Genomic DNA, 7,864 nt, shown 5'->3' with positions numbered 1-7,864 from the left:
GCCTCCCCACCTCCTCAGAACTACCTGCCTGTCCGCCTAACTTTGTATCATCGGCAAGCTTCGCCAGACTGCCCCAGTCTCTTCATCCAGATCATTAATATGTAAAGTGAACAGCTGCAGCCCCAACACAGGACCCTGCGGGACACCACTTGTCACTAGCTGCCATTCCAAAAGAAAACCTTTTATCCCAACTCTCTGCCTTCTGTCAGCCAATCCTCAATCCATGCCAGCAGCTCACCTTGGAACACCATGGGCCCTCACCTTACTCAGCAGCTTCCTGTGCGGCACCTTATCAAAGGCTTTTTGGAAGTCTAGGTAGATAACATCCATAAGACCATAAGACCATTCGGCCCATCGAGTCCACTCCGCCATTCAATCATGGCTGATGCGCATTTCAGCTCCACTTACCAGCGTTCTCCCCGTAGCCCTTAATTCCTCGAGACAACAAGAATCTATCAATCTCGGCCTTGAAGACATTTAGCGTCCCGGCTTCCACTGCACTCCGTGGCAATGAATTCCACAGGCCCACCACTCTCTGGCTGAAGAAATGTCTCCGCATTTCTGTTCTGAAATGACCCCCTCTAATTCTAAGGCTGTGTCCACAGGTCCTAGTCTCCTCGTTTAACTGAAACAATTTCCTAGCATCCACCTTTTCCAAGCCATGTATTATTTTGTACGTCTCTATTAAGTCTCCCCTTAATCTTCTAAACTCCAACGAATACAATCCCAGTATCCTCAGCCGTTCCTCATATGTTAGACCTGTCATTCCAGGGATCGTCCGTGTGAATCTCCGCTGGACACGTTCCAGTGCCAGTATGTTCTTCCTGAGGTGTGGGGACCAAAACTGGACACAGTACTCCAAATGGGGCCTAACCAGAGCTTTATAAAGTCTTAGTAGTACATCTCTGCTTTTATATTCCAACCCTCTTGAGATAAGAGACAACATTGCATTCGCTTTCTTAATCACGGACTCAACCTGCATGTTTACCTTTAGAGAATCCTCGACTAGCACTCCCAGATCCCTTTGTGCTTTGGCTTTATTAATTTTCTCACCATTTAGAAAGTAGTCTATGCTTTTATTCTTTTTGCCAAAGTGCAAGACCTCGCACTTGCTCACGTTAAATTCCATCAGCCATTTCCTGGACCACTCTCCCAACCTGTCGAGATCCTTCTGTAGCCTCCCCACTTCCTCAGTACTACCTGCCTGTCCACCTAACTTCGTATCATCGGCAAACTTCGCTAGAATGCCCCCGGTTCCTTCATCCAAATCGTTAATATATAATGCGAACAGCTGTGGCCCCAGCACCGAACCCTGCGGGACACCGCTCGTCACCGGCTGCCATTCTGAAAAAGAACCTTTTATCCCAACTCTCTGCCTTCTTTTAGACAGCCAATCCTCAATCCATCCCAGAAGCTCACCTCGAACACCATGGGCCCTCACCTTGCTCAGCAGCCTCCTGTGTGGCACCTTATCAAAGGCCTTTTGAAAGTCTAGATAGACCACATCCAGTGGGTTTCCCTGGTCTAACCTACTTGTTACCTCTTCAAAAAATTCCAACAGGTTTGTCAGGCATGACCTCCCTTTACTAAATCCATGTTGACTTGTTCTAATCAGACTCTGCTCTTCCAAGAATTTAGAAACCTCATCCTTAATGATGGATTCTAGAATTTTACCAACAACCGAGGTTAAGCTGATTGGCCTATAATTTTCCATCTTTTGCCTTGATCCTTTCTTGAACAAGGGGGTTACAACAGCCATCTTCCAATCATCCGGGACCTTTCCTGACTCCAGTGACTCTTGAAAGATCTCAACCAATGCCTCTGCTATTTCCTCAGCCATGATATTAGTGGATGTGCAGGTAAAACTTTGATGGATGTGGAAGGCTCCTTTAGGGCCTTGGATGGAGGTGAGGGAGGAGGTGTGGGCACAGGTTTTACAGTTCCTGCGGTGGCAGGGGAAAGTGCCAGGATGGGAGGGTGGGTCGTAGGGGGGCGTGGACCTGTCTATTGTATCCGTTGCTCACTAATATCATCTATTGTATCCGTTGCTCCCGATGCGGTCTCCTCTACATTGGGGAGACTGGACGCATCCTAGCAGAGCGCTTTAGGGAACATCTCAGAGACACCCGCATCAATCAACCAAATCGCCCAGTGGTTCAACATTTCAACTCCCCCTCCCACTCTGCCGAGGATATGGAGGTGCTGGGCCTCCTCCACCGCCGCTCCCTCACCACCTGGAGGAAGAACGCCTCATCTTCCGCCTCGGAACACTTCAACCCCAGGGCATCAATGTGGATTTCAACAGTTTCCTCATTTCCCCTTCCCCCACCTCATCCTAGTTTCTAACCTCCAGTAACTCGACCTGTCCGGACTTGTCCGACCTGCCCAGCTCCTTTTCCACCTATCCACTCCACCCTCTCTTCCCTGACCTATCACCTTCATCTCCTTCCCCACCTACCTATTGTACTCTATGCTACTCTCTCCCCACCCCCACCCTCCTCTAGCTTATCTCTCCATGCTTCAGGCTCTCTGCCTTTATTCCTGATGAAGGGCTTTTGCCCGAAACATCGATTTTGCCTGTCCTCGGATGCTGCCTGAATTGCTGTGCTCTTCCAGCACCACTAATCCAGAATCTGGTTTCCAGCATCTGCAGTCATTGTTTTTACCTTGTATCCCATCGGGGCCAGGAGATTTATCAATTTTAAGACTTTTTAACTTTTCTAGCACTATCTCTTTCGTAATAGCAACCATACTCAACTCAGCCCCGTGACACCCTTTAATTTTTGGGATATTACTCATGTCTTCCACTGTGAAGACTGACGCAAAGTACTTGTTAAGTTCTCCTGCTATTTCCTTATCTCCCATCACTAGGCTTCCTGCATCAGTTTGAAGTGGCCTAATGTCTACTTTTGCCTGTCGTTTGTTTCTTATGTATTGAAAGAAACTTTTACTATTATTTCTAATATTACTGGCTAGCCTACCTTCATATTTGATCCTCTCCTTTCTTATTACACTCTTTGTTATCCTCTGTTTGCTTTTGTATCCTTCCCAATCTTCTGATTTCCCACTGTTCTTAGCCACTTTATAGGATCTCTCTTTTTCTTTAATACATTTCCTGACTTCCTTTGTCAGCCAAGGTTGTCTAATCTCTCCCCGGTTAATCTTTCTTTTCTTGGGAATGAACCTCTGTACAGTGTCCTCAATTATACCTACAAACTCCTGCCATTTTTGCTCTACTGTCTTCCCGGTTAGCCTCTGCTTCCAGTCTATTTTAGTCAGTTCCTCTCTCATGCCCTCATAATTACCTTTATTCAACTGTAACACCATTACATCCGATTTTGCCTTCTCCCTTTCAAACTCCAGACTGAACTCTATCATATTATGGTCGCTACTTCCTAAGGGTTCCCTTACTTTAAGATCTTTTATAGAGTCTGGTTCATTGCAAAGCACTAGGTCCAGAATAGCCTGCTCTTTTGTGGGCTCCATGACAAGCTGTTCCAAAAAGCCATCCTGTAAGCATTCCATGAATTCCCTTTCTTTAGATCCACTAACAACATTATTTACCCAGTCCACCTGCATATTGAAGTCTCCCATGATCAATGTAACCTTGCCTTTCTGACATGCCTTCTCTATTTCCCGGTACATGTTGCGTCCCTGGTCCTGACCACTGTTAGGAGGTCTATACACAACTCCAATTATGTTTTTTTTTGCCTTTGTGGTTCCTCAATTCCACCCACACAGACTCCACATCATCCGACGCTATGTCATTCAATACCATAGATTTAATTTTGTTCTTAACTAACAAGGCAACCCCCACCCCCTCTGCCCACCTCTCTGTCTTTTCGATAAGTTGAAAAACCATGGAGGTTTAACTGCCAGTCCTGACCCCCCTGTAACCAAGTCTCTGTGATGCCTACTACATCATAATCATTCACTATTATCTGTGCCATTAGTTCATCGGCTTTGTTATGTATGCTACGAGCATTCAGGTAAAGTGCCTTAATGCTAACTTCCTTATCATTAGAGATGTTGGAAGTCATATGTCCTAAGTTATCCTTGCTTTTTACTGCATTCTCAGTCTGCCTCAATTTTAAATCCGCCTGGAAACATTCTATCCTGCTGCTTATCTTGCCATTTATCTCCATACTCCCTGTCGTTTTCACTTTCCCTTCCCCCCAACTCAGAAGTTTAAAGTCCTACTGACCACCCTATTTATCCTCTTCGCTAGAACATTGGTACCTGATCGGTTCAGGTGGAGACCGTCCCAACGGTACAGATCCCCCCTGTTCCAAAACTGATGCCAATGCCCCATGAGTTTCCCTGGTCTAACCTACTTGTTACCTCTTCAAAGAATTCTAACAGGTTTGTCAGGCACAATCTCCCCTTACTAAATCCATGCTGACTTGTTCTAATCCAACTCTGCACTTCCAAAAATTTAGAAATCTCATCCTTAATGATGGATTCTAGAATTTTACCAACAATCGAGGTTAGGCTAATCGGCCTATAATTTTCCATCTTTTGCCTTGATCCTTTCTTGAAGAAGGGGGTTACAACAGCGATTTTCCAAACATCTTGAATTTTCCCTGACTCTAGTGATTTTTGAAAGATTACAGCCACACCTCTGCTATTTCTTCAGCCACCTCCCTCAGAACTCTAGGATGTAGCCCATCGGGCCGGGGGATTTATCAATTTTTAGACCTTTTAGCTTTTCAAGTATTTTCTGTTTTGTAATGGCTACCATACACAAATCACAAGGTTCCTTCTTTTTCTTAACCAAACCCTCAATTTCTTTAGTCATCCAGCATTCTTTATACCTACTAGCCTTTTCTTTCACCCTAACAGGAATATACTGTCTCTGGATTCTCGTTATCTCATTTCTGAAGGCTTCCCATTTTCCAGCCATCCCTTTACCTGCGAATATCTGCCTTCAATCAGCTTTTGAAAGTTCTTGCCTCGTACCTTCAAAATTAGCCTTCCTCCAATTTAGAACTTCAAATTTTAGGTTTGATCTATCCTTTTCCGTCACTATTTTAAGACTAATAGAATTATGGTCACTGGCCCCAAAGTGCTCACCAACTGACACCTCATTCACCTGCCCTGCCTTATTTCCCAAGAGTAGGTCTAGTTCTGCACCTTCTCCAGTCGGTACATCCACATATCGAATCAGAAAATCTTCCTGTATACACTTAACAAATTCCTCTCCATCTAAACCCTTAACACTATAGCAGTCCCAGTCTTTATTTGGAAAGTTAAAATCCCCTACCATAACTACCCCATTATTCTTCCAGATAACTGAGATCTCCTGACAAAGTTTTTTCTCAATTTCCCATTGAGTATTGGGGGAGTCTATAATACAATCCCAATAAGATAATCATTCCTTTCTTATTTCTCAGTTCAATCTAAATAAATTCCTTTGATGTATTTCTGGGATTATCCTCCCCGAGTACAGCTGTAATGTTATCCCTTATCAAAAACGCCACTCCCCCTCCTCTCTTGCCTCCCTTCCTGTAGCATTTGTATCCTGGAACATTAAGCTGCCATTCCTGTCCACCCCCGAGGTAAAAACAGTGACTGCAGATGCTGGAAACCAGATTCTGGATTAGAGTGGTGCTAGAAAAGCACAGCAGTTCAGACAGCATCTGAGGAGCAGGAAAATAGACGTTTCAGGCAAAAGCCCTTCATCAGCAATACAGGGCAGAGCATCCCTGAGCCATGTTTCTATAATTGCTATATCACATCCCAAGTTCCTAACCATGCCCTGAGTTCATCTGCCTTCCCTGTTAGGCCTCTTGCATTATATAAATGCAGTTTCATGTATTAGGCCTATCTTGTTCTGTTTTGTCCCTGCCTGCCCTGTTTGACTCGCTTCTTTTCTCAACTGTACCAGTCTCAGATTGATCTCTTTCCTCACTATCTCCCTTGGTTCCCACCCCCTACATTACTAGTTTAAATCCTTCTGAGCAGCTCTCGCAAAGCTCCTTGCCAGTATATTAGTCCCCTTCCATTCAGGTGCAATCCGTCCTTCTTGTATAGGTCACTTCTACCCCAGAAGAGATTCCAATGATCCAAAAATGTGAATCCTTCTCCCATACACTAGCTCCTCAGCCACGCATTCATCTACTCTATCCTCCTGTGCCGACCCTCACTGGCTCGTATCACTCGGGAGTAATCCACATATTACTACTCTCGAGGACCTCCTTTTTAAATTCCTGCCTGATTCTATGTGTTCTCCCTTCAGAATCTCATCCTTTTCCCTTCCTATGTCATTGGTTCCAATGTGGACAATGATCTCCTGCTGGTCCGTCTCCTTGAGAACATTCTGCACCTTCTCTGAGATATCCTTGATCCTAGCACCAGGGAAGCAGCACACCATTCTGATTTTTTGCTGCTGGCCACAGAAGCATCTGTCTGTGCCTTGGACTAGAGTCCCCTAACACAATTGATCAGTTGGAACCCCACGTACCCCTCATTACATCAGAGCCAGTCTCAATACCAGAAACTTGGTTGTTTGTGCTACATTCCTCTCAGAATCCATCACGCCTGACATTTTCCACATCATCCTTGTTTGAAATGTGGATAGCCACAGAAGACTCCTGCACTACCTGCCTACCTGTGTTACCTTTCCAGGAGTTAACCCATCTAAGTGACTGCATCTGCAAGTTTTCTCCCTTCCTATAATTGCCATCCATCGCACCCCCTTGCTCTTGTAAATTTTTCATTGCCTCGGTCTCACCAACTGATCCATTCGATCTGATAGAATTCACAACCAACGGCATTTATTGCAGATATAATCCTCAGTAACCCGCAAACTCTCCCGAAACACTCACATCTAACAAGAGCACATCACTCTACTAAAGGCTATTTTTGCTTCTTTCAATTTACAGACCCAGAAAATAGCACTCTCTTATTCCTCTACAGAATACTGCTCCAGGTTAAAGTAATACTTATGGCTTATGTTTTTAAGTTTAATCAAGAGACATAAGACATATCTCAATAAAACATTAATCAAGAACCCCCTCTACTCATTACTGCAGACTTACTGTAAGGTCACACTTAAAAAAAAACTTATGTTTCTGTGCTGTGACCAAACAGGTTCCTCCAAGATCAGTTGTGAATTTCACTGTTTGTTCCTTTTCCCAGACACACCCCAATGTCCAGTGATCCATGAATTCAAACAGCAAAGGCAGTAACTGCGCAGGTTCACTGCTGTGTCAGTTAGCAGTATGGATTTCTTTCTTTCTATTTTTTTTTCTCTCTCTCCTGCACTGACCTCATCACATACTGCCTTTGTCTGTTCCTCTCCCTTTTCAAAGTGCTGTTGTTTTGATTTTTTCCTCCAAAGTTTCAAAACAATGCAACAGCATATAAAACAGTAATTGCTGCTTCTGGAATTTGAGGAAATCACCTCCAACACCTAAAATACCTCAATAAAAAAGAAGCAGCCTGTTACAGTCAGAAATTTTGCCCATCCTCCATTTTGGATTACCCAGAAGCTTTGTTAAGCCTTTTCAGTTCTGTTGAATTCCTAGACTGTGACCTGCTTTTGTAGTCACGATATTGGTATAAGAACAAAGAATTATAGCACAGGTACAGGCCCTTCTGCCCGCCAAGCCTGCGCCAATCCAGATCCTCTATCTAAACCTGCTGCCTATTTTGCAAGGATCTGTATTCCTCTGCTCCTTGCCCATTCATGTATCATCTTAAATGACGCTATCGTGCCCACCTCCGCTGGCAACGGGTTCCAGGCACCCACCACCCTCTGCATAAAGAACTTTCCATGCACATCTCCCTTAAACTTTTCCCCTCTCACTTTGAACTCATGACACCTCGTAATTGAATTCCCCACTCAGGGAAAAAGCTTCTT

Source organism: Chiloscyllium plagiosum, unplaced genomic scaffold, assembly GCF_037043375.1.
Source record: "Chiloscyllium plagiosum isolate Xiang-an unplaced genomic scaffold, Cpla_swu_hap1 HiC_scaffold_12, whole genome shotgun sequence".
Classification (NCBI taxonomy): Eukaryota; Metazoa; Chordata; class Chondrichthyes; order Orectolobiformes; family Hemiscylliidae; genus Chiloscyllium; species Chiloscyllium plagiosum.
This window is presented reverse-complemented; position numbering follows the sequence as displayed.